The 25,959-nt window shown below is 41.5% G+C and overlaps 1 pseudogene; it reads right to left on the reverse strand.

Moving 5' to 3' along the window:
* Positions 1–403: 403 nt before the first annotated feature.
* The window catches only part of LOC148119957 (uncharacterized), a 53,351-nt pseudogene continuing 27,795 nt past the window's right edge, over positions 404–25,959 (reverse strand).

A 25,959-nucleotide genomic window follows, 5' to 3' on the forward strand; every position in this document is an offset into this window, starting at 1 on the left:
CTGGTGGGAGGCTCGTGTGATAGCTACTATTTTTTGTTTGCTGGACAGGATGTAGAATTTCCTAGGAGACGTGTCTCTGAGTTTGCCTGTGAGGGAGTTTCTGGGCTGGGTTAACTGAAGTGGAAAGACCCCACTGGATATGTAGGTGGTGCCATATCATGGGCTATGATCTAAGACTGACTGAAAAGGAGAAAGTGAGCTGAGCATGACCCGGATGCAGCGTGACCAGTCGCCCCCTGCTCCTGCACTCCAATTTCCCGTTGGTAGTCAGTCTGGAGCAACCCCCATCTTCACACTGTTATTTCTTTCTTAGACCGTTGGCTTAATGGCCTCAGTGGTCACGAGAAATATGAGCTTCTAGTTCAGTGGGATGCTTGTTGTGTCTCTGGTCTGGAACCAAAATTTATAGGCCAGAAGAACTTAAAGTTGGAGGATCAGGAAGCAAAAATGTTTCTAGTGGGTCACAAGGGGTGATAGTGAGCGGAACTGTTTTCTTTTCCAGTCCTTGCTTCCTGGATCCATGGAACCTGGCGGCGGGAGAAACTATACCATATGTTGGATACTAATTCAAAGTGTATACTACCTTCTGGAGAGCTCCGCCCCAGCCCTGCAGGCTACTGCCACCTAATTGGTGCGATAACTGTGTCTTTAAAGGGCCATCTCATCCTTCTATCAGACCAGCTGCTCGAGGATGGTGGGGCCACAGTAAGAGCAGTGGATTTCATGACCGTGGGCCCGCTGTCACGCGTCTCTATCTGTGAAGCGAGTTCCTTGTTCAGAAGAAATACTGTGTGAAATGCCAGATGGTAGACAAGGCATTTTGTAAGTTCATTCTGGAAGTTTTGGCAGAAGCATCATGTGTAGAAAAGGCAAATCCATACCCACAATAAATGTCTACTTCGGTAAGGACCAAGTGTTATCCCTTCCATGGAGGAAGTAGTTCAATGAGGCTAACCTGCCACCAGGTCGCTAGCTGGTCACCCCGAAAATCATGCCGTGTCTGGGTCTTAGTGTTTGTCTCTGTTGTTGGCAGATCTGGCACTCAGCAAAAGTTACCCAGGTCAGCTTTGGTAAGCGGAAGTCCATGTTGTCTTGCCCATGCATAACCTCCATCTCTGCCACCATGGCCACTTTGTTCATGGGTATATTGGGCAATGCAGCGATGACTAGGGAGAGGCGCTGACTGTCTGCAAAACCCCTCTTCTGCTGAAGGTATCTTTTGATGAGCGTCTACATGGGACTTAAGTATCTTCACATCGTTTGCCCATTGGGAGGGATCTAGCCATGTACTTCTTCTCCAAATGTCTTTCTCACCAATTCAATCATGCTCTTTCTAAATCCCTGACCTGTCTAGCCAACCCACTGGCTATAGCTCATGAATCAGTGAACAATTGCACTTCTGGCCATTTCTCCTTCCAAACAAAATACATGACCAAAGTATCTGCCTGAAGTTCTGCCCACTGTGAAGATGTCTCCTTGCTGGTGTCTTTCAGGGTTCTTTGAGAAAGGGGTTGTAAAATACTATAGCATTACGGCTCTCCACTTCTGGGTGGTGTCTGCATAATGTGCAGAGCCATCAGTAAACCAGTCCTTAGCCTTCCCCTCCTCAGTTATCCGGTCACAGGGCCCACCCATGAGGTTGTTGGTGCATGCTGTCATTTGATCAACGTCCTCGTGTAACTTGTGCCTGCAGAACCGTGCAGGCCTGATCACTTATATACCACCTCCATCTGACAATGGATTGCTGCTCTGCATGTCATATTTTATGACTTGGTGGGCCAGATAACACCCAGATCATGTTGGGCAACTTATGGCAACTTTGTGACCCAGTGTCAAATGTTCAGTTTCTACTGAGGCCCAATAGCAGGCCAAGAGCTGTCTCTCAAAGGAAGAATGATTGTCTGCAGATGATGGTACAGCCTTGTTCCAAAATTCCAAATTCTCTTTTGTGACTCACCTAGGGGGCTCTGCCTAAAGCTCTAAACAGCATCCCTGTCACTCACTGACACCTCAGGTACCATGAAGTCTGCTGGGTCATATGGTCCAAATGGTAGAGCAGCCTGCACAGCAGCCTGGACCTGTTGAAGGGCCTTCTCCGTGCCAGGCCCCACTCAAAGCTAGCAACCTTCCAAGTCACTTGGCATATGGGCCAGAGTAACACACTCAAGAGAGGAATGTGCTGTCTCCAGAACTAAATAGGCATCTGAGATGCTAGAAGTTGGTTAACTTTTTATTACAGAGTACATTGTTTTCCTTTTGTCAGTTTATCCAGAGATGCCAGGAGTAACAAACCAGTGACTTTATTATCATGATTTTCCCGCAAACTCTCGAAAGTTTCATATATAGAGTCATCGAATCTGTTCTCTCACAATTGGTACATCAGGATAATCAAATGCATTTGTCGCCTTAAGTTTGTAAAATAGTTCATGCCACAGGCTTTCAAGACTCTGAGCTTCTAGGAGAGGCTTCAGTAACTGTAGGTGTTGGTAAATTGGAAAGCCTATTCCAGATTCTTAAAAATTTCATTTCTGGCTCTTAGCTGGCTTTTGGGAACTTGTTCCCCAAGCTGGATTACCCTGCCCAGTCTTTATACAGGAGGAGGAGCTTGGTCCTACCTTAACTTGATGTGCCATGCTTTGTTCAGGCCCATAGGAAGCCTGCCCCTTTTGAAATGGAGACAGAGGAAGAGCAGATGGGGAAGGGGTAGGTGGGAATCAGTGGTTGATATGTAAAATAAAGAAAAAGGTTAATTAAATAAAAAATTCATCCTTATACATACCTCTGTTGTCCTAGAACCACTTCTGGTACCAAAATCTGTATTACTCAGGGTTTTCTAGATGAACAAAACTTATAGTATATAAACTATATGAATATATATGAATTGTGTGTGTGTGTGTACATATACTTTATATATGGGATTTATTAGAATGGCTTACAGGGTGTTGTCTAGCTAGTCAAATTAAAGGTGAATCTTCCTATCTCAAAGATCCAGATTAAAAATGGTTCTTCCCACTGTAAATGATTTAATTAAGAAACAAACAACAACAAAAACAAACCCTCACAGGTGTACCCAGCTTCTTGGGTTTGAGTTACTTCAAGATATAGTCAAAGTTGACAGCCAAGAATAGTCGTCATGGTACTGTGGGCCTATCTAGCCAAGTCAGTCACTGCTGGAGGCCACAGTATTTGCGGGTGGGGTAGACTGCTGATGACTTTGGCTTTTTTCTCCAACAGCTCCTTCTGGTTGTAGAAACTTGACAGCAGGTTAGAAGCTTCATGCATGACAGTTTTTCCATGTCTGAATTGCTTCCTTTTAAAAAAATTTAAAATTTTAATTAATTAGTGAGTTTTGATCATATTCATATACTGCCAACTTGTGCCACATTCATCCTCCTCCACTTACCCATCTTTTTTATTTGTCTTTTTTTCTCTTATCGTAAGACCCATTTGTGCTGTTCACATATTCCTGGATGTGCCGGCTTTCACCAGACTGTGGTTGGCTCGCTAGGGACTAGAGAAAAATGGTTCCCCCAGCTGTTGACAGTTGGCAATAACTTTGTGACTAGGGATAGAATTTCAGACTCAACTCTCCTTCCATGCTAAGCAGTAGTGGCACGAATGTTATTGGTTTGGTTTGAGCTTGCATTGGTCTTGTGCTACAGATTGAATCCACAATGCAGAGTGCAGAGACTAAAACCTTAAGGACAATTCAAACTGACATCAACCTCCTCAAAAAAGAGTTTGGAGTTTTCAAGGAGAAGACTAGATCAGAGTTTGAAGTTCTCAAAGAGGGGACAACCAAAATGACTCGTAACCTCCAGTCCATGACTATAAGTGCTGAAACATTAGCTGAGAGGATTAAAACCATTTAACGTGAAAATCGGACTTTATCAAAAGGGTATGATAGATTAATTGACAGGATTTCCATACAAGAAGGCACAGTACATGCCATGAGGATTATGTCCAAAGAGGATATGGTATTTCTAACGGACAAGCTCCATGCCTTAGAATTATCAGTGAAGGCGATAATGTCCAGGGAGGAAATGGTGTCTCTGACGGACAAGCTCCATGCCTTAGAATCGTTAATGAAGGCTTTAGAGCATAATACTGAACAGGAGATTCAGGACTTACAGAAGGCAATGGTGAACAGATTTAATAAGATTGAGGAAATCATAGACTCTGATGAACAGGAGCAAAAGGTAGAAAGGCAACATTTACCTCCGAAAACTCTGAGTCTACACAGAGTTATACCTGCCTTTCCAATAATAACATCAGAAAAGATAACTGGCTCCAAAAACCCTAAGGTCATTAAAGAACATACATGGGAGCCTATATGTATGAATGATCTGAAAGAATTTAAACAAGCAATTGTGAATGATGGACTACATTCATCCTTAGTTAGAGAGATGTTAAAATCCTGGGCTCTTAGCAGCAGGGCCACCCCTCAAGATTGTAACCAGCTCACGTCAGCTGTCTTGGAGAACAGACCTTTATGGCATTTCAAATGCCTATTCAAGCAAGAGGCCAGACTTTTACAACAACAAGAATCAGCAAAAGGAATTGAGGTTTCTCTAGATCAAATTCTAGGTGAAGGACTTTACTCTGATCCTCAGAAACAAGCTCTTTATGATGAAAACATTTTATCCATATGTGCCACAGCAGCTCTAAGGGCCTGGGACAGGGTTCAAGACTCAGGTCAGAAAATAGAATCATATATCAGGGTAAAATGGGTCAGAGAGAACCCTTTAATGACTTTTTACAAAGACTAACTAAGACTGTATAAATAGGGATACCTGATCCAGAAGCAAGAAATATAGTAATTGAGTCTTTGGCTTATGAGAATGCCAATGTAGAATGCAAAAGGACCCTGGGGCCTTTAAAGATCAGATCAGCGCCTTTGAATGAATGGGTTTACATACAATGAATGTTGATACATTTGATTAAGACACAAAAGGCACAAATCAGGAGAGACCGGTTACGAACTCTTAATGTCTTTCAAAGATTATTAGGAGACATCTCCAGCCTACCGGCTGTTGGGATAACACCTGATCTAATAGTTCATTTAAACAAAACCTTGGATGGTGATAAAGACTTAAACAGTCCCAGAGAATTAACAGCTAAAGCAGAAAAAAAAAACCTGACAATGGTTGAAGAAAAATTACAGGAGGCTCATGTGGACAGGGTAAATCCAAAGCTTAGTTGTATTCTCGTTATATTGCCTTCCAGAATTTCTCCTACAGGAATCTTGAAGCAAAGAGACAATATTATTTTGGAATGGATCTTTTTGCCACACAAACCAAGTAAAAAATTAAACACCTGACTCCCTCAGAGTCTTGCTGGCTTCATCCCATGTGCCTCAGATTCTTCTGAAATTCCTCTCTGCCTCCCAGGAAGTCCTGCCTATTTTCTCCTGCCTATTAGCCATTCAGCTCTTTATTAAACCAAACAGAAGGTACTTTAGGCAGAGACACATCTTCGCAGTATACAAGAAGATTATCCCACATCAATTTACTGTAAATGGAAGCTTTTCTGATGAGGGTTGAGGGATGCATTACTCTCTGGGTATAGCAATAAGTCATCAGAAGCCAGTTTAATTCTGTCCAGTTGGCAAAATAATAGTAGTAAGTTCTCCCTTAGGGTCTAGCCCTAAGGGCTTAGGTATGAATTTCATCTTGTGGACCAAGAAAGAGTTACACCTAATCATAAATTGGCTGGTTACTCCAATGATGTTTATGGCAGTATTGCACAAATAGGTATGTCTTGCCAGACTAGTCATTATTGTAGCTCACAGGATTGATAGCCGGGTAAGACTGACGACTACTTTTCTCCTTCATTGGATTTTTCAGCTTGTGAAAACCAGCCAAATGGGAAGAGGCTTCTAGGTCAGTGTCAGCTTGATTTCTCCAAGTTCTGTGATTCAACTATGAGATGTCTTTGGCAGTAGTGTCTTCCCATCAAGTTCTGGAAGGTAATTAAGACATTGGCAATAGTCTGCCTTGCTTAGGGGTCTGTGGAGCCTTGGTGGCTAACAACTCTGAAGTAAGTAACCTATTCCTTGCCCTTCACTTTTTGTTTGTGAGTATCTGATGTCTAGTGGGGCATTGCTGCTCTGTCATAGGGTAACTTCATTTTAACTCATACATATGCATGCATGCACACATACACACATGCTACTATGATAGCAGGATTTCACAGGACTGGTTTTTGAAGTCTTTAGTGTTTATCTGTTTATCCCCAATTTTCTTCCTCTACTCTGATATCACTTTCTCAGTCTCAATTTAACCTAAAAGAAACAGAAGAAGATATAAAAATATGAATATCATTATCTGAGTGAAGAGATGGCCTACTCAATGGAAAAATATTTAACAGCTATACATCTGACACAAAGTTAGTATCTAGAATATTCCAAGAACTGAAAAAAGTGAAACACTTGTTCACTGCCTGTGGGAATATAAACTGGTACAGTCACTATGGAAATCAGTGTGAGAGATCCCCCCCAAGCCTTACCACACTTGGTCACATACCCGAAGGACTTTATAGCCTATTACAGATATACCTTCCCTCTCTACCTCAGTTTAATCCAAAAGAAATTGTAGATGATACAAAAATACAGAATGGCCTCCTATTTTCTTTGGTTGGTAGGATTAATACTGTAAAATGGACATATCACTAAAAGCAGAGAGGGCATATGGAGGTGATATTTTTTCTATGGGATCCTGTAAAACTAACATAATGGTTAAGTTTCAAGATTACTGTCTGGTATAATTGCAAATAGTCTCTGAGTAGTCGATAAAGTTTTCCTGAAGTTCTTATTTGGAATTCTGGCCAAGCATTTTAAGAAGGCACACCATTTTAGCTAACCAAGTTGGAACCATCTTGAGCAACTGATATCCAAAACTAGTCTTTAGTAATGCTATCAGCAGCATGACATCATATTAACCAGGTGGAGTCATTGTTGTGAGGCCCCATCTTCTTCCTGGAAACTTCAAAGATTACTGCAGGAAACTTTGTTGTTCATTGCATAAAACCTAAACATTATTCATATAGACATATATTCAACAAAAGGTACACACACACACACACACACACACACACACACACACACACACACATATATATATATATATAACAGATATAGCCATTGGCTGAAGGAGGTTCTCCATCAGTTATATATTGATTTAAATTGTTCACCTGGTATTGATTTAATTTTGGTATGTGGTACCTATCCAGAAAATTGTTTATTTCTTTTACATTTTCCAAGTTTGTGGAATACAGGTTTTTGTAGTATGACCTAATGATTCTTTGGTTTTCCTCAGTATCTGTTGTCATGTCTCTCTTTTCATTTCTGATTTTGTTAATTTGGACGTTCTCTCTGCTTTTTGATTAGTTCGAATAAGGGTTTGTTTATCTTGTTGATTTTCTCAAAGAACCAGCTCTTTGTTTCTTTGATTCTTTGTATTGTTTTGTTTTTATTTTATTGATTTCAGCCCTCAACTTGATTGTTTCTGTTGTCTACCACCTGGGTGAATCTTCTTTTTGTTCTAAAGCTTTCAGGTGTGCTGTTAAGTCTCGTGAAATTTCTCCACTTTATGTAGGCACTTTGTGTTATGAACTTTCCTCTTAGCACTGCTTTCATAGTGTCCCATAGGTTTGGGTATGTTGTGCCTTCATTTTCCTTGAATTCTAGGAAGTCTTTAATTTCTTTCTTTATTCCTTCCTTGAAACAGGGATGGCTTAGTTGAGCACTGTTCAATTTCCATGAGTTTGTAGGCTTCTGAGAGTAGTGTTCTTAAATTCTAACTTTAAACCACGGTGATCCGATAAGACAGGGGGTTACTCCAATATTTTGTATTTGTTGAGGTTTGCTTTGTTACCGAGTATGTGATCAATTTTAGAGAAAGTTCCATGAGGTTCTGAGAAGAAGGTATATTCTTCTGTGTTTGGGTAGAATGTTCTGTAGATGTGTGCTAAGTCTATTTGAGTCATGACATCTGTTAGTTTTCTTATTTCTCTGTTAAGTTTCTGTCTGGTTGACCTGTTCATTGGGGAGAGTAGAGTGTTGAAGCCTCCTACTATTAGTGTGTGGGGTTTGATGTTCAATTTAAGCTTTAGTAATGTTTCTTTTACATATGTGGGTGCTCTTGTATTAGGGGCATAGATGTTCAGGATTGAGACTTCATCTTGATGGATTGTTTCTGTGATGAGTAGAAAGTGTCCCTCTCCATCTCTTCTGACTGATTTTATTTTGAAGTCTATTTTGTTATGTATTAGCATAGCTATACCTGCTAATTTCTTAGGTTCATTTGATTGGAAAATCTTGTCCCAACCCTTTGTTCTGATGTAATGTCTATCTTTGAGGTTGAGGTGTGTTCCTTGTATACAGCAGAGGGATGGGTCCTGCTTTTGTATCCATTCTCTTAGCCTATGCCTTTTTATAGGTGAATTGAGTCCATTGATATTAAGAGATATTAATGACTAGTGATTGTTAACTGCTGGTATTTTTCGGTGGTAGTGTTTGTGTGTCTCCCTTCTTTGGGTTTTGCTGGTGTGAGGTTATCTGTTGCCTGTGTTTTTGTCGGTGCAGGTAGCTTCCTTGGGTTGGAGTTTTCCTTCTAGAACTTTCTGTAGGGCTGGATCTGAGGATAGGCATTGTTTAAATTTGGCTTTGTCATGGAATATCTTGTTTTCTCCATCAATGGTGATTGGAAGCTTTGCTGGGCATAGTAGTCTAGGCTTGTATCCATGGTCTCTTAGTGTCTGCAGCACATCTGTCCAGGACCTTCTGGCTTTCATGATTGCCAATGAGAAGTTGGGTGTAATTCTGATAGGTCTGCCTTTACATGTTACTTGACATAGTGGTAGAAAAAAAATTGACTCCTGTAAATTGTCTCTGATTTCCACATGTGCATCATGGCATGTATCAATGCAGTTAGACACACACATACACACATACACATACAGAGAGAGAGAGAGAGAGAGAGAGAGAGAGAGAGGAAGAGAGAGAGAAAGAGAAAATGTAGTAAAATAACAGCAGAAAATTAAGAAACTACATAAACCAGCACCCTAGGTATTTATTGTCATTATCAAGTATCGTGCACAATTGTATAAGGAATATTTTTTACACAGCAGGCAACAAAGTGTGTTTGCTTCATCACGAACAAGTGAAGAGTGTGGTAGCATGTCTCATTCTGTTACACTGGCTATGATGTCACAGGACATTAGGATTTTTTTTTAGCTCCATTATAATATCACAGGACTACAATGGTGCACTGTTCATAGAAACACATGTGACTCCAGCCACACTAGAGATTAGGTTTCATTATGGAAGCCTGGGGCATGGAGTAAGAACATTGAATTAATAGTAGGACTTCAAGAAGCAAGTGTAGTCTGCTAACCTGTGTGACTTCAGAAAAGTCATTGAACTCTCAGAGCCTCACGTTTTCCCGTCATTTGTCAGTGATGGCGTTGGGTCACTGCAGTGGCTTCTGCCCCTTTTACAAGAAAGACAGCTGTCACTTTCACCAGTGAAGTCAGTCGGGGCTCCAAAGCTTTTCTCTGCATGGTCTACCCAAGGATTATTTTAGTCTTTCCCTTCTTTTGCTGGACCAGATCATTCTTTGTTCTGTGTGTGGGAAATCCTGTATTGTTACTTAGTATCATCCATGGTGTTCATTTACAAACATGCAAGCATCCCACTTTTAGTTTTGACAATCAGAAATGCCTCCAGACCTCAGCAGTTGTTCCTGGGGTAGGAAAAAAGTTCCCCAGGAGAGAACCACTGATCCATCCATAACAACCTGCTCGGTTTCCTCCTGCCACTGACTCTTCCTTTCAAGGAAGTGGGTCTGTGGACTGAGGCATGCGCACTGGGCTCCTGTGGGCTGTGGATTTCCCAGAATTTTATATTCTGAAAGCCTCCATGGCCTCAGGTAAGCATTTCTCTTTCTCTATATTTATTCTAGTATTGAGTATTTTCATGATGGCTACCTTATAAATTGTGCTACCTAAGGAGTAACTTGAAGCTCTAGGAGAGATGGCTGTTAGGTTCTCATGAAAATATCTTTTCCTCGACATTTTTTTTTCAAAGTTTATTAAATTATAAAAGTTTCCATTTCCGCCCCCCCTCCCAACACCCTCCCACTCCCCCCACTTCCTCTCCTCCTCCCTCTCCATCCCTAAGAGCAGTCAGGGTTTCCTGCCCTGTGGGAAGTTCAAGTTCCTCCCCCCTCCCTCCAGGTCCAGGAAGGTGAGTATCCAAACAGACTGGATCCCAAAAAATCCAGTATATGCAGAGGAAACAAGTCCCAGTGTCATTGTCAATGGCTTTTCAGAAAGACTCCGGGCCAGCCACATTCAGAGAATCCGGCCACATTCAGAGAATCTGGTTGGATCACGTGCTTGTTCAGTCCCAGTCCAACTGGCCTTGGTGAACTCTCATTAGATCAGTCCCCTTGTATCAGTGGGTGATCGCAGGGACCACTCTCAATCTAAACTAAAAACATCCTTATCTTTTATTTTGTTTTTTATAGGCTGCTTTATTAGGAGGGATGAGTTTTCGCTAAGGAGACTGGGAGTCTGAGGAAGCAGGGTGGGAACAGACTGTTGGGGACAATTGTGGCAGGGTTTTGTAGCATTTGCAAAGCCAGTAACTCCTCCAGGGAACTGGGTCACTGACAAGGACAGCACGGATGGAGAAAGAGATGCTACCTGTTAGCAGTTTCCTCCTTAGAAAACAACACAAGACAGATCACGGGACACAGGCGTGTTGTGGTGCTGACTCCCACCTTCACAGTTCCTGCTCATATCGACGGCACACTATCTAGCTGGTCATCTGGGGCCAGCCCCAAAAGAGGATGAGTTGATGTGAGATTACAGTACAGGCTCAGAACAGCCTGAGAGCTGTGGGTAAGACGGGCTGGGGGCTTGGGAACAGCCGACGTCATCCTCTCTGCCCTTTGAGAAGGGTCTCACATTTTTCTGTTGAAGCTTGCGTACTGTCCTTCTCACTCATCTGACTCTGCAGCATCCCCTTCCTCAGGTCTCAATCCTATACCAGTAGCCAATGCTGTTTGAGGTTCTCTGAGCTTACACTATAGGTCAGGGGGGAGCTAAGACAATCTGTAGGACATGTAAGGTAGACACCATTGCTCCTATGCTTTCTACTCCTCACCTCACTCTCCTTCTGGCCCTGGTCTTTGCCTTTTCTGTCTCTGTATCATATTCATAAAATCTATGTCTCTTTCTTTTTCTTTTTTTTTAAAAAAGATTTGTTTATTTATTTATTATACATACAGTGTTCTGTCTGCATGTATGTCTGCAGGCCAGAAGAGGGCATCAGATCTCATTGTAGATGGTTGTGAGCCACCATGTGGTTGCTGGGAATTGAACTCAGGACCTCTGGAAGAGCAGCCAGTGCTCTTAACCACTGAGTCATGTTAGAACTGGGGAGATGGCTCAGTGGTTAAGAGTACTGATTGCCTAAGGTCTTCACTGCCAGAGAATCTGAGTTCCAATACCAGTACTTATGTCAAGCAGCTTACATCTGTTTCTTAACTATAGATATTTCCCTGTGCTTTTCAACTTCTTGGTCATCTAACCCTCTGATTGTTCTGAAACTTGAATTCTAGCACTGTTCCCTCTGGGAAGGTACTCTGCCATCTTTGGAAGGGTGCTGGTTAGTTTTTGGTCAATTTGACATAAGCTAGGATCATCTGGAAATAAAGATCTTCAATAATGCCTCCATCAGATAGGCCTGTGGAGCATTTTCTTCACTACCGTTGATGCGTGAGGGCCTAACCATTTGTGTGTGGTGCACTCTGGGGAGGTGGTCCTGGGTGATATAAGAATGTAAGGTGAATAAGTCAGTAGCCAGCACTTCTCCATGGCCCCTGCTTCAGTTCCTGTCTCTAGGTGCCTGTCCTGAGATCCTGCCTAGACTTGCCTTCATGATGGACTGTGATCAGGATGTATATATAAGGCAAACAGACCTCCACCCCATTCCAAGTGGTTTTTGGTCAGTGTTGCCACAGCAATAGGAAACCAAATAGAACAGGTGGCGTCCTGTAGCAGCCAGTTCTTGTGAATGTGGAAGGACTTAGCCTCTGCAGTGAGTGTCTGCTTCAGGTTTATATTTCCTTGCCAGTGTTAGACATTGAAAGGCCTGGAAGGAAAATTTCATTTCTATGTACTTCAGTAGGTCTTGAATACATACATAATTGACTAAAACTAAAGAGAATTTAGTGGGCCCACTAAAGTCTCCCATATAGCTTTCAATGTATACATTGCCAGCCCTTCCCCAAGACATGCAGGTTTTCTGGGTTCAGACAGGAGTTCTTGGATCTGCTTTTGAAGAGCCCCATGTGATTTTAAGGATCATTCATGTTTGGGAACTACAAATACAACTGAATCTACTCTTTTGCCCACTCCGAGATGCAGACATAAAAAGTGATTTGCCCGTCATGATGCCGGACGGCACTAGTATTCTGAGGGCCTTACTCTCAGGATGGGGCCTTCTTTCTCGATTTTAAAGATAAATGGATATGTGTTGTGAGAAAGAGAGCTGATGAGACATTAAACAAATAATCGGTATGAGACAAACGTTGTTAGGTTCAATAGCGACAATCATCATTAATTATAATAAAGCTCATTGTGTTCGGAAAGATGGACACCACTAATAATGGTGCAGATGTTTGGGGGAAAACAGCCATACTCAGCTGGTAGCAAAGTGGAAATGACTCAGCCAGCCCTCTCCACTTAAAGTGCATATAGACAGCATCTGCTTGAGTTGATATCCTCACAAAGAGCTACTCTTGTTTGATGGAGGAGGGACGCTTGTGGAGGGGGCTGTCATACTCTAGGAACATTGTTTTTCAGGTGAGGAAATGGAGGTTCAGAGAAGGGTGGTGAGTTTGTGTAGAAGGAGCGGTGGGCCGCTTCCCGCCGCCCGCCTCCCATCTAGCTTTACCCCTGAAATAATTACATGGAAACTGTATTCTTTTAAACACTGCTTGGCCCATTATCTGTAGCCTCTTATTAGCTAACTCTTACATATTGATCTAACCCATTTTTAATAATCTGTGTAGCACCACGAGGTGGTGGCTTACCAGGAGGATTCTAACCTGCAGCTGTCTCGGAGAGGAGAGTCATGGTGGCTGCCTCATTGTCTTTTTTCTCCCAGCATTCTGTTCTGTCTACTCCACCTATCTAAGCTGCTGTCCTATCAAAAGCCAAGGCAGTTTCTTTATTAACCAATAAAAGTAACACATAGACAGTTAACCCTCCTCCATCAAGTTTGTATGCTGCAGACACTTAATACAAAAGCTGGTCTAGAATCTACTTTTTTTTTTTTTGACTCATTGTCAAGTACTAGGTGAATACTGCTTATTTTTGATGTTCTGATTAGATGTTCCTATTTTGTGGGTTAGACTAATGATGTCCTTAGAGTCCCCAAAGTATCTCTAACAGCACAATTCATGTTCTAAACTAAACCGGCCAATAATTTTTTAAGACTTTTCTGACCTTTGCCTCTAGAATTATTTTTCTAAAACTCAGTCCCTTTCAGTGCCTTGCTCAGCCCTGGAGCCCTGTTCTGATGTCAGTTGCGGGTCTGATGTCAGCTTGTGAACCAACTATGGCTGGTAGGAAGATGACTTGAAAGTGGGAATAAAAGGTGGCTTTCATAAAGTTTTCTTTTTCCAAGACTGGTAGAGGTGCTTTCATATTCTTTTTTTGTTTTGGATGATGTCATGTGACCACGTGGTACCTGAAGTCATTGTAGCCATCTGTCTTGTACTTCTAAAGGATATGGCTGAAGAATCATAAAGGAGCTGATTCACAGGCCAGACATCACTGCAAGCAGCCATCTCTGGAGCTTTGGATGCTTATCCTATTGTTACATAAGACATAGGGGTCTTAACATATACATAACATAACAAATAATTATAAGATAAACTTAGAAATTCACACTTCCTTAGGGCTTGCATTACAAGTACTCTGATAGATACTGTAGCTATTCTTTGGTCAAACCCAACCTTAGTGGAACCAATAGCTCCTTATCTCCCCCAGCAAGCCCAGGAATTAGGACTGATAATTAAGACTATCAGCCGTCCTTGCCCTTTCTTCTGGTTCCTGCTGTGGTAAGTGGTAAACAGCCACCCGTCACCATCCTCCACTCACTCCATCTGATTCTCTACACCTCAGGCAATCACATTATTTCTTACTCTCCATTTTTTTCAATCTAGCAATGTAGACCCAACAGACTCTGGGGTCTCCGCAACAGGGACTTAGCTTCTACTAAAGCATATTCTGTTCTCTCACTCAGCACCTTGGGTTGCTTGAGTTTCCAATCAGGGACTCTCCCAATTTGCACTGGTTTTTCATGGATGGAAATAGACATTACCACCCTTATCTCTGTCTATTCCTAGAGGGACCAACTGTATTACAACCCATCTAATTTATGTGCATGTGACAAAAGGAGACTTTCTCTTCTATTTCTACTTAGTACAATCTTTCCAATCCTTGAAAATCTCTCATAGTGATTAATTCATGAATCCTCACCTATTCCCGCCCTTGAGTCTTCTTGCATTTCACCGCTTGTAGAAGTCTGCAAAAATCTGTACCAGTCATGTATATGTCATACTACCCTGTTTTGGGGCTGTGCACGTGTGTCTCGCTACTGCTCGGTAGACTCTAGGGACTACAGTGTGAATCTTCTTATCCTTTCTGATAGTAGATGCAGGGTCTAGGGCAATCCTGTCAGCAACATTTTATTGTTCCTGGTTGTGCTTTCTTAGAGCTTGCAGTAGGAAATGATAAATACATTATTATATATATGTATAGCTGTATACATATATACATATATATATGGGCTTGCACTTGCGTGTAGCCAGGGCATCATACCAAAGACATACACCAATGAGGAAAACGGATGTGAGGTGAAAACAGAATTTTCTAGTTCATTTTATCTTGGATGGTGAATAAAGCTGAATGACTGAAAGAAAAGGGAAAACCAAGAATTGGGGTATGTTTGTAGAAGCCCCAAACTAAAGGAACTTAGGCATGGATGTGGTCATCACATGGAGGAAGGCAGGAGGATGACAGGAGTCTTCTTTAGAAGTGACGTAAAATGATGACCTTCATGTACCCCCAAATAAATAAACACATTTATCGATGAGTAAATCTAGTACATTCTAGATATTCTTTTTAATCCCCATTTCCTGAGTTGCCCCAGATAGGCTGGCTGACTTTGACCAACATTGCCATTTCTTAATATTTTTTAGCGACTTAATCAGAACCATTGCTTCCTAACCTGAAACATGATTTCACTTTCAACAGATAAAGAAAATAGTTTCTGCTCTCCACCCAGGCCTAAAGCAATTCTGGAAACCATCCCAGCACCACTCACGGCGCTAACATAGCCGGAAACTTACCTCTGCAAGTGTCTATTTTGAATGTTTTTTTCTCTATTTTATTCTCTTTTGACTTTTTCTTTTTCATTTTTCATGACATATCTGTCTTCGTTGACACCCGTCTTCCATCTCCTCATCTAGGTTTTTGTTCGCTTCTCTCTGAGATGGCAGCAATGTTACAATAATCCATGTGAGCTGGTGGGAAGCTGAGGTCCTTGGGGTGCAGGAAGGTAGTGAGGTAATGCAGAGGAAGCCTTGGCCTTGAGTTTAAAAAGCCTGTGTTTTTGTCTTTCATTGGCTGGGTGACCCTGGGCAAGTTCCAGTGTCTTGGCCCTTGTCTCTAAGAAGAACTTGGTCAATTTGATCTCCAGGCCTTGATGGTCTATGGTCCTGAAACCTAGGTTTTTATAAGAAATGAGATTTGTACTTTTATTTGAACATATGGGTCTTTCATGATAATTAATACTGAATGCAGAAGTTATTTATGTATTGGCAGCTTTGTGGTTACCTGAGCTTTATAAATGCGGTCTGGGATTTGGGACCAGTATTTCCCGGGCTGTCATTAATCACACCCTGGAAACTTTTCCAGATAGAAGCCAGTGAGAAGGAAATAAAGGGATATGAGAGCACCAGTCCTTGGCTATGTGCAGGTTTCCTGTGCTTAAAGAAAGCCAGAACATGAGGTGTGCTCTATGAATAAAATTCCCAGTGTGCAGTACATTCCCGTTAACTCTGGGTGTGTTGTTGTCCAGCTGATCCCTGGAAGGTTTTTATCCTGCATAACTGAAGCTCAGGGGCTCCCAACCTTTTCTCACAGTTCCTCATCTGATACCATCCCACTCTTTGCTCCTGTGGATCTTGACTACTTCCGAGAAAATAGTAGAATCACACAGGCTTCCTCTCTGTCTTCCCCCTTTCATTCAAAAGGCAAGATTGCTTATTGCTCACAGCAGGAAGGAGAACAGAACTCAGATATGACTACACAGGAGTTACGTCAGGGTACTCACAGCAACCTAAAGTTGGATAGGCGGTTTAGGTACAACTAGATTGGGTTATCCCCGAGGGCAGGCTGTGATGGTTTGAATAAGAAAAGTCCGCCTATATGTTAATGTATTTGCACATTTATTCCCTAGTTGGAGGAGGTTATAGAACTTTAGGACTTGGAGGCATGCTGGAGGAAACAGGCAACTGTGGGCTTGCTTTGAGAATTCTTAACCTCACTCCACTTCTCGTTTGCTCTTTCTGCTTCCTTTGAAGGGTTGAGATGTGATCTCTCAGCTTCTTGCCTGGTCAGCTACTGCTACATCTCTCCACCATTATAGACTCTCCCTATGCAAGCCAAAGTACAAATAAACTCATTTTTCCTTAAGTTAACCTTGTCTGTGGTATTTTATTTTATTGTTTTTTTTTCAACATCACAATTTGAAATTTGTTTGAGGTTACTACAGTGAGGACTGCTTGATAAAGCTACGTCAATTGTAACTCTGACTTTTCCCATTTTTATTAAACATAGGTCCTTTTCTCATACATCGTAATCTGAATACAGTTTCCCTTCCCTCCACTCCTAGCTCCCCCTACCCTCTCTCCCTTCTCTGTCTCTTGTTAGAAAAGCTGGAATTGGTGAGTAAAGTAAATGCTATTCAACCTAAAATTGGAGGATACTCTGCTATTTGCTACAACGTGGGTGAGACTATAGGAGGTGATGCTAAATTAAATAAACCAGACAAGAAGAGAAGGGTTTACATGACCTCACAGACTCTGAAACACAGTCAAACATGCAGAAAGAGATAGAGCACAAAAGGGTGGCTATCAGGGGCAACTTGGGTGGGAGAAGGGAATGGGGAAGGATGTAGGCCAAAGGGTCTACAGTAGCAGACGTGCAGGATGATGTACAATACGAGGCTCATATTAAACATTTTCCTAAATGATGACATTTACTCTTGGCCCAGGAAGGAGAAAAGGATGTATGTTACCCATGGTCAACAGTGTGTGATCAGGTGGGCCCATTGTTTTCAGGGCCCTTGTTGGACTGCCACATGGCAATGGTGGCAAACACTTGGTAGAACAGAACTGCTCACCTCCTGGCTGGGAAGGGGAAGAGAAGAGGACGAGACCAGACCTGCATTGTCTCCCTTTGGAACACTCTTCCAGTATCTAAAGAACTCTCACTAGTCCCCACCTCTGAGTTTCCACCACCTCCCAAAGACAAGCTGGGGAAAAGTCTTTAACATGGGCTTTTTAAGGTTTTGCTGCTCATCCAAAATATAGCAGGTAACTATTGAGATGATGTGGATATTGATTGTTTCACAGTGATTGTTTGGTTAGAAGTGTCACCCCAGCCCCTGACATTCACATACCGGAAGAGTCTGGAATGTTTGGGTTAAGGTTTCACCCCAGTCCCTGGCATCCATATATTCAAAGAGTGTGGAATGTTTGAGTGGAAGTTCCATCCCAAGCCCCCTCCCCTGGGAGTTGCCTCAGTCCATACTCCACTTCCAAGAAAACCTGCCAAGTGATGACTGCTCCCCAGAGATGCTCAAGACCACTCCCACAGGGCATTCAAACTGCCTCCCAGAGAGCAAACGCGTTGTTTTCTGGTCTTCCTTCCCAGTCTCCTCTTTCTGGAGGGCTGGAAGGCCACTCAGGAGTGTTGGTATCCATTAAACCTGGGCTTTTTCTAATTTGGTTTGATTTGGTCTGATCTGGATTATGGCATCAGTGGAGGGGTTTATGGGGCACAGAAACTTTTCAGTGATAACTGTTTCAACTGTATATAAACACACTCAGATACACTGTAGAGGCTAAAAATGCAGGCCCATTTCCTTTATTTTTCCTAAAGTTGTAGCAAAAGATCCCTTAAAAGATGTTATGTTAAATTTTACAGATGGTTCTTCCAAAGGAAAAGCTGCATGTGTTAAGGTGAAAAAGCGAAAAGGAATTATGAAGTGTGCCCAGAGCTCCTTGAAAACAAGTTAAAAGGACAAAAACAGGAGAATTAAAAATCAGCACATAATGCCTTAAGTCATGCACCTTTTATGTATGCCCATAAGCAATCTGCTGTGGACAGGTTTTGGCATAATGGCACCAGGGTTACCTTTGCTAAGGCAAGGTGAAAAAAAAATCCTTTCACTGGATTGTTGTAAGAAGAGCCACTTGTTTGTTTCCCAACTGCCCAGCCCTAAAATAATTTTACAGAAACCATATTATTTGTAATACTGTTTGACCAATAGCTTAAGCATGCTACTGGCTAACTCATATCCTAAACTAACCCATCTCTATTAATCTGTGTATCACCATGCGGGCTGTGGCTTACCGGGTAAAGTTCCTGCATCTGTCTCCAGCGGGGCCACATGGCTTCTCTCTGACTCTGCCTCCTTTCTCCCAGCGTTCAGTTTAGTTTTCCCTGCCTACCCAAGTTTTGCCTATCAACAGGCCAAAGCAGTGTCTTTATTTACCAATGGTATTCACAGCATACAGAGGGGATTCCCACATCACTGGATTGTGGAAAATATCCATCTCTATATTAATTTGGGGTCAAGGATGTGTTTGTGCTTTTTTTTTGCAGGAGAAAAACAGACCGGTATGAGATGACTGCATATACAGCAGAGAAGAGCCATCCCCAATGACATGGTAGCTGCTAATTCTCCCACAGAGGAGTATCAGCCCTAAAGTCATTGCAGATGCTGATGTCTTCATACAAGAAGCAGAACTTGAACCCATGAACCTGACTTCTTGTACCATCATGCTGCAGGCTGAGGAAAGAGTTACCTGAATCTATGTTCCTAACAACAGCTTGCTGCAGTCTGACAAGGGAAAGAAGATTGTGGTGATGACTGGTGTTTTACAGCCTCTTGCTGGACTTCCTGTACTGACTCCCAGACCTAGTGAGTCCTGTTTACCTTGGAGCTGGATCAGAAACACATACTGAACTTTTGACTGTTCTACTCTTTGGGACACAGAACTCATTTTTGACAGTATGGTATTCAATCTATGTCGAAATATTGGACCTGAGAATGGAGACCTAAACTTTCCTGTCAGGGGAAAAAGGACTTGTTACAAGGAGTGTGAAGTCCTCTTCAAATATGAGGAGGGCAGCCTAAGGGTTTTAGCCACTACTCAGGGACTAGACAATTGCTTAAAAGCAGCAAGGCCGTCGGACTCTCATCCAGCAGAAAAACCTTTTCATGTCTTTTGATTAGAATGGATTGATTTAGGAGAATTGTGATATGACAAATTGTGGGTTTATCATTAATTTCCATTCTAGAGTTATGGTACTGACTGTTTAATATTTGTAACTGCTTTAGTTCACCATAAGATGTTAAGAAAAGTTTGACATTTCCTATGAATACTTGGATTTAACATATTTGATAAAAAATTTAGATTTTGATACAGTAAAAAATTGTTAAAAAGCACTCTAAAACAACTGAAGAGGACATCCCCAACCCTGGTGATCCTCCTCCTCTTTAACTAGGAGACTGTAGTCATTAGAAACATAATTATTCACAAACATTATCTATTTTCTGATGAACCCTTTTGACAAAAAAATTGGCTCAGTGACATAGAGTCCAAAAGTATTTTTATCCCTTAATCCTCTGTTTATAGAGGTAGCAGTCATTGATGGGTTTGATCCTTTTTCCTCCCAGGCTCCTAAGACATTGACATGTATGCTTTATAATATATGTACCGAAGATGGATAAGTCTGGGAAAAGGGAAAGTGTTTACCTAAGGCAGATGCAAACATTTGTCCTGTTGCAGAAGCACAGGCTTTATTAAAATTAATGAGAAGAGAGGAATTGTGGAGGCTGAAAAATCCTGGCCTTTTTCTACCTTGTCTACTGGTCAGAGAGTTTGGAGATTTGACAAGTATAGTTGCAGGCCCTAACTCAGGAGGGGATTGCTTGGTTCTTTTGAAATTAAGATAGCTCATTCTAATAAGTCCATGCCCTCCTGACAGGTGGTCAGGATATGCAAATGTACTTCTGCTCCTTTTGTAACTATGAGGTCACCTAGGGAAGGGTGGTCTTCAGAATACGTGCCCAAGAGCACCTTTGCTACCTAGACAACAGAATGCTAATGATTTGATGTCTCAGAGTGATAAAGCCATTGACTGTGTGAGTTATCCTTTTTATTATGTTGATAAAGTCTTTTGTTACTCCCCCCCCCATTTATGTTGGGTATAAAAGCTGTGGAAAAATATACCTGGGTGAATTTCAGGATTACAGTCACGAATGCCCTCCCGATACTTTCTGTTTTCTGTCTTATTACTTTTATGCTTCTTTATATTCTTTACTTATATTTCTTCAGTTCATACACCTCTTTCCTGGCAAGAGGTGATTTTGTCGAGTTGACAATACATAGCATATATTGTTCTTTAAAAGGCGGGTGTGTTCCCTGGCAGGCTTGCAGAGCAGCCGCTAGTCCGACAAGGACAGCTGTGGGTCCCTGCAAGATCTCCAGGGTGGCAGGCTGGTCCCGCCATGCGGCGGGCGAGTCATGCGGGTGGGTACAGTGGATAAAAGGCTCATAGGACATAGTAAATAGATGTAAGGCTAAAAATAAGCTAAATATTTATTACTTAAAGAAGAGAGAGACATTTATTACTTAAAAAAGAGGAAAACAGGGAAGCATGGGGAGAAACATAGAGAGAGACAAAGACACATGTGCACACGCCAAGAGATGGGGGACAGAAGAGAGAGAGTTAAGATGGCGACAGGGAGGTCAGAAGTGGCTGGGAGTGGGCGTGGTTAGTCCTTAAACGGACCAGAGCATAAGGAATAACAGTATACATATACACAGTATGTATAACTGCTTATAAAATTTATTGATGGAAAAAAGTGTTTTTTTATCAATTATAAAATTTGACTCCTAAGCAACAATCAAAATTTAAAGAATCTCACAGATTCCACAGTGATATTAACAACCTCAACAGACATAAAAGACTTTTATGGTTAGAATGGGAATGATCTAAATGAATGTGTGTGCACGCACACATGTGTACACATGCATGTGTTTGTATATAATAAAGCATGTCAATGTTAAATTATTCACACAGGTTTGGAAAACATTGTTTTGAATGAACAAAGCATAGTCTTACAACATCATGATAGTTCAGTGGATACTGATATAACAATTGTGAAAGTTTTGTGATTTGGATGTCGGATTCAACATCAGCAGCAATCTTTAAGGATATGTCTCTTCTCTTTCTTTTGCTTTCTGATTTGCTCAATGGGAAAGTCATGTAATGTCATAATGAGAAGGTGCTTTGTGATCCACCAAACAGAAAGAGCCTTTACCAGAGACCGTAGTTTGACTTTAGCTCTTTGGTCACTATGAGCATGACTGAACACATTGTTGTGAGTTGGGGATATAGCTCAGTGGCTGAGTACTTGCCTCGTATGGATGAGGTTCCAGGTTTAGCCCCCAGTACCACACAGAGACACACAAAAGTTGTCCATTATTTAAGAGCCACATGTCCCAAAGAATATATTTGGCATGAAGTTTTGGTGTAGTATTGGAGGAGAATATCCACAATTATTTTGGAGGGGGGGACTCACTAAAATATCCTATCTGTATGATGTTGGATTTTCTCTTCCATGATTAAAACTGAATTTGTTTTGTGCTTTTATAGAGAATTTAAATTGTTTAACACTTAAGTTTTGGTTGCATGTATATGTATGTGCGGGAGTGTGCATACATCATAGTGCATGTGTGAGCATCAGAGAGTGACTCTCCTAAGTCAATTTTCTGTATCTACCATGTTGGTTCTTGGGATTGAACTCAAGTCATCAGTCGCCAGGTCGTGGTGGCGCATGCCTTTAATCCCAGCACTCAGGAGGCAGAGGCAGACAGATCTTTGTGAGTTCAAGGCCAGCCTGGTCCACAATAGCTAGTTTTAGGACAGGCTCCAAAGCTACAGAGAAACCCTGTCTCGAAAAACCAAAAAAGAAAAAAAAAGCCATCAGTCTTAGAGGCAATTGCCTTTACCCACTTAGCCTCCTTACTAGCCCATTTTACAGAAAATTTCAACTGGGACACTTTTAACTACAATTGAAGGACTAACAAAACATTAGAGATATTGAAAAATAATCATCCAGATTGCCAAGAGAGACAGGGTTTTTATGTGTAACAGTCCTGGCTGTTCTGGAACTCACTTTGTCGACCAGGTTGGCCTCGAACTCACAGAGATCTGCCTACTTTTGTCTCCCAAATTCTGGGATCAAAAGCTGCACCACCACCCCTCTGGTCAAGTATAAAACTCTTAAAAACTCAGTGTTGAATATATAGAAAATAGGCAGGAATATAAGTCAATGAAACCTTTATTGTTTTGGTGAGCAATATCTAATTCTGTGCTATCTTTCAAAATGTAAAATTCTTGTTGCTTTTTGATTCTAAAGCATGCTAAAGTGATTAACAGTTATTTGCACTGGCAAAAGACTGGAAACAAATTAAATGTCCATCAGTGTGTTGTTGGTTGATTTGAAAGGACACATTCGTAATACGGAGGGCTAGGCTCTTAAAATTTAGATTTGAATATGTTATAGATGATCTTAAAAATAATACTTTGCTAAAATTACAAAAGTAATACCTGTAGCTGTATAAAGAACATTCAGATTCAGTGACTTCAAATTATGGCACTCATTAATTTTTCCTCACACAGCTGCGAGATGTAAGAACTTGGCAGGGACAGCTTGTGTTTGTCACACCTGAGTCACCTAGGATTACCTCAAGGTGACCTGATGTCTGGGGCTGGACACATCTGAGGGCTTTCCACCTCATGCTTGGCAGCTGATGTTGACTTTTGGTTTGGATATGTTCTCTTTATATGGCTGTTTGGCTTCCTCATGGCATGGTGGCGGGGTTCCAAGAATAAGTATCTCAAAATGCAGGAAGTAAACCTTCAAGTTTCCTAAGTCCTGGCTAAGTGGTTGGCGTAGCACCATTTCTACCATACTGAGTTTGGACTTGAGTTCATAGTGAATGGCGCATATCTAAGGGGAGATTGTTTAGACTATACATCTTGTTAGGATGGGTGCCAAAGAATTAAGGGTTAACATTTAAAAACTTTCATGACCTCATTTGTATAAAAATATGAAAGCACACATGTGCAAAATATAGATATGTGCAAGATCAGTTTTAATTTTATTTTTTTTTAAAGAAATAACACATAATCTGTTAACAAGGACTACATTTGGGGAGCTGAGACTTGGTGGAGTGAGGGAGAAAGAGTTTGACTTTTGGTTTATAGCTTTCTCTTTTCTGCATATACACAGCATGCAGTCACCAGGAAATGTGTGACAAACCTTATCTTCAATTCTTTTCAACTCACTATGTAATTAAGGAAGACTCAGGCTTGGAGTTCAGCCAATTCTTCTCAGAGGGGAAGATTTCTGATGGAGGGGAAGATTTTGAATGGATGGTTCTTTTAATTGCCAAGCAAAGCTCAGGCTGGGCTCTTGAAGTTATATCCAAACACAGGCACTAGCAATCACTTTCTCACTAACTAGCACACTGTCCACTATTGGAGTCTGCTGAATAAAGGATTATAAAAATCTCCTTGCTAGTGAAGGTGACCCCTTCACCTCTGATCACAGATTTGGCCAAAGGAAAACTTGATTTCCTTACTGTCTTACTCCCTCATAGCTTTCCTCCTTACAAAAAAGAAAGAACTCTAACGTTGGTACTATGTGCCAACACCATACTGTCTGCTTGTATAAAGAAACCCGTGTGACTTTCAATAATCCTGTGATATAAGCACTGTTTTTTTTTAAATATTTATTTATTTATTTATTTATTTATTTATTTATTGTGTATTCAATATTCTTTCTGAATGTGTATATGCCTGCAGGTCAGAAGAGGGCACCAGACCTCATTACAGATGGTTGTGAGCCACCATGTGGTTGCTGGGAATTGAACTCAGGACCTTTGGAAGAGCAGGCAATGCTCTTAACCACTGAGCCACCTCTCCAGCCCCCTAAGCACTGTTTTTGTTAGTGCCCTCATCTTACCTGAGGAGAATGACTCTCAGGGAATCATGATTTCTCTCAGCTAACAAGAGGAAGATCTTGGAGCTAGGCAATCTGACACCAGAAACCACACTGTTAACCCCTTTATTATGTTTCTTCCAAACTTCCTTGCACTGTCTACAAGGAACTCTGTTGTAAACCACAAACATCCCAGGAAACAAGACCCAGAGATAAAGAGGAGTGTGGTGTGCCTGAGGGACAGTCATGGAGCACCATGTCTGAATGAAGCCACCAGAATGGGGAAATGTTATTTTCTTATAGAGAAGTAAGTGGACAGGGAGATTCATTAAGCAGAGCCTTGTGGACCAACCAGAGAATTTGGAATAAATTTATGTTGGGTAGGGAGCTTTCAGAGGGCTAGAGATTTGATGAATATTTAAAAATAATTCTTGTAGCACTGAATGAAGGATGGAGACACAGAAGAAACAGGGACCAATCAGGAGTTCCTGAAAAAGTCTTGTGAGCTCTGCATTCCTTAGTGGAATGTGCTGGACTCTCTTGTCCTTTGTCCCTTTGCCATTTCTCCAGCTGTCTCTCCAGTGGACAACTGTCATCTTCCAAGATTCAGTCATGGTCTCCTGACTGAGGGCTTTTCTTACACATTACCTCTTTTGTCTCAACCTGGATCTCATCTTGATTTTTCTACTACTGTGGTATAACAACAACAACAACAGCAACAACAACAATAACAACAATAATGTCTTTGTCTCTGGCACAGAGCTCCTAAAATCCTTGGAATTTCCTAAGTGATAAGTGTTTGTTTGTTTTATGCCTTTTAAAATATTTTTTATAGCGAGTACCTTTCCATTACACTTTGGTTTATGCTAATGAAGTAACTTAGGATAGGGACCCAGGTATCTCAGGATGGGGCTAGTCACCAAGAAGACCAGGTGGTTAGAAGATTGAATTTTTTTTAGACACACACACACACACACACACACACACACACTCACGATCTCTTTGAAGAAGAAGTGAGTGGCTGAGGATTACGCTCCAGAAAACACCCGAACAATCCAGATGTGTGTGACACAGGAAGTTCTGGAGGGTGTGCCCCTGGAGAGGGCAGAGAGGTTCAGATACATCTATTTGGTCCACTCTGAATTGTATTCTTTAAAACAAGTTAATTCAAGTGAGGAAGGTGCTAACTGACTACCTAGCTCAACTCTGGCAAATTATTGAACGCAACAAAGGAGGGAACCTATAACTTCATAGCTAAATGTAGGTGACCCGGAAATCTATGTGTAACTGGCACCTGAGTTAGAGGCAACCTTGTGGGACTGAGTCCTTAAGTATGTGGTGTCTGATGCTCTTGACAGCTAGGAGTACTACAGTTGAGTTGAACTGTAGGATACCTATTGGCGTCGTTGAATTTGCCCTCAGTGTGGGAATTTCTTCTAATTAATTGCTGTCTGTTAAAAGTTTCACTGGATAAAAACCATTTCAGCCATCATTTTTTTTGTTTCTGCTATCCTTTTAGTAGTTATGAATTCTTACAGAGAACAACAATGACAACAAAAATGACCACGACA

Source organism: Myodes glareolus, chromosome 13 (genome assembly GCF_982192425.1).
Source record: "Myodes glareolus chromosome 13, mMyoGla1.1, whole genome shotgun sequence".
Taxonomy (NCBI): domain Eukaryota; kingdom Metazoa; phylum Chordata; class Mammalia; order Rodentia; family Cricetidae; genus Myodes; species Myodes glareolus.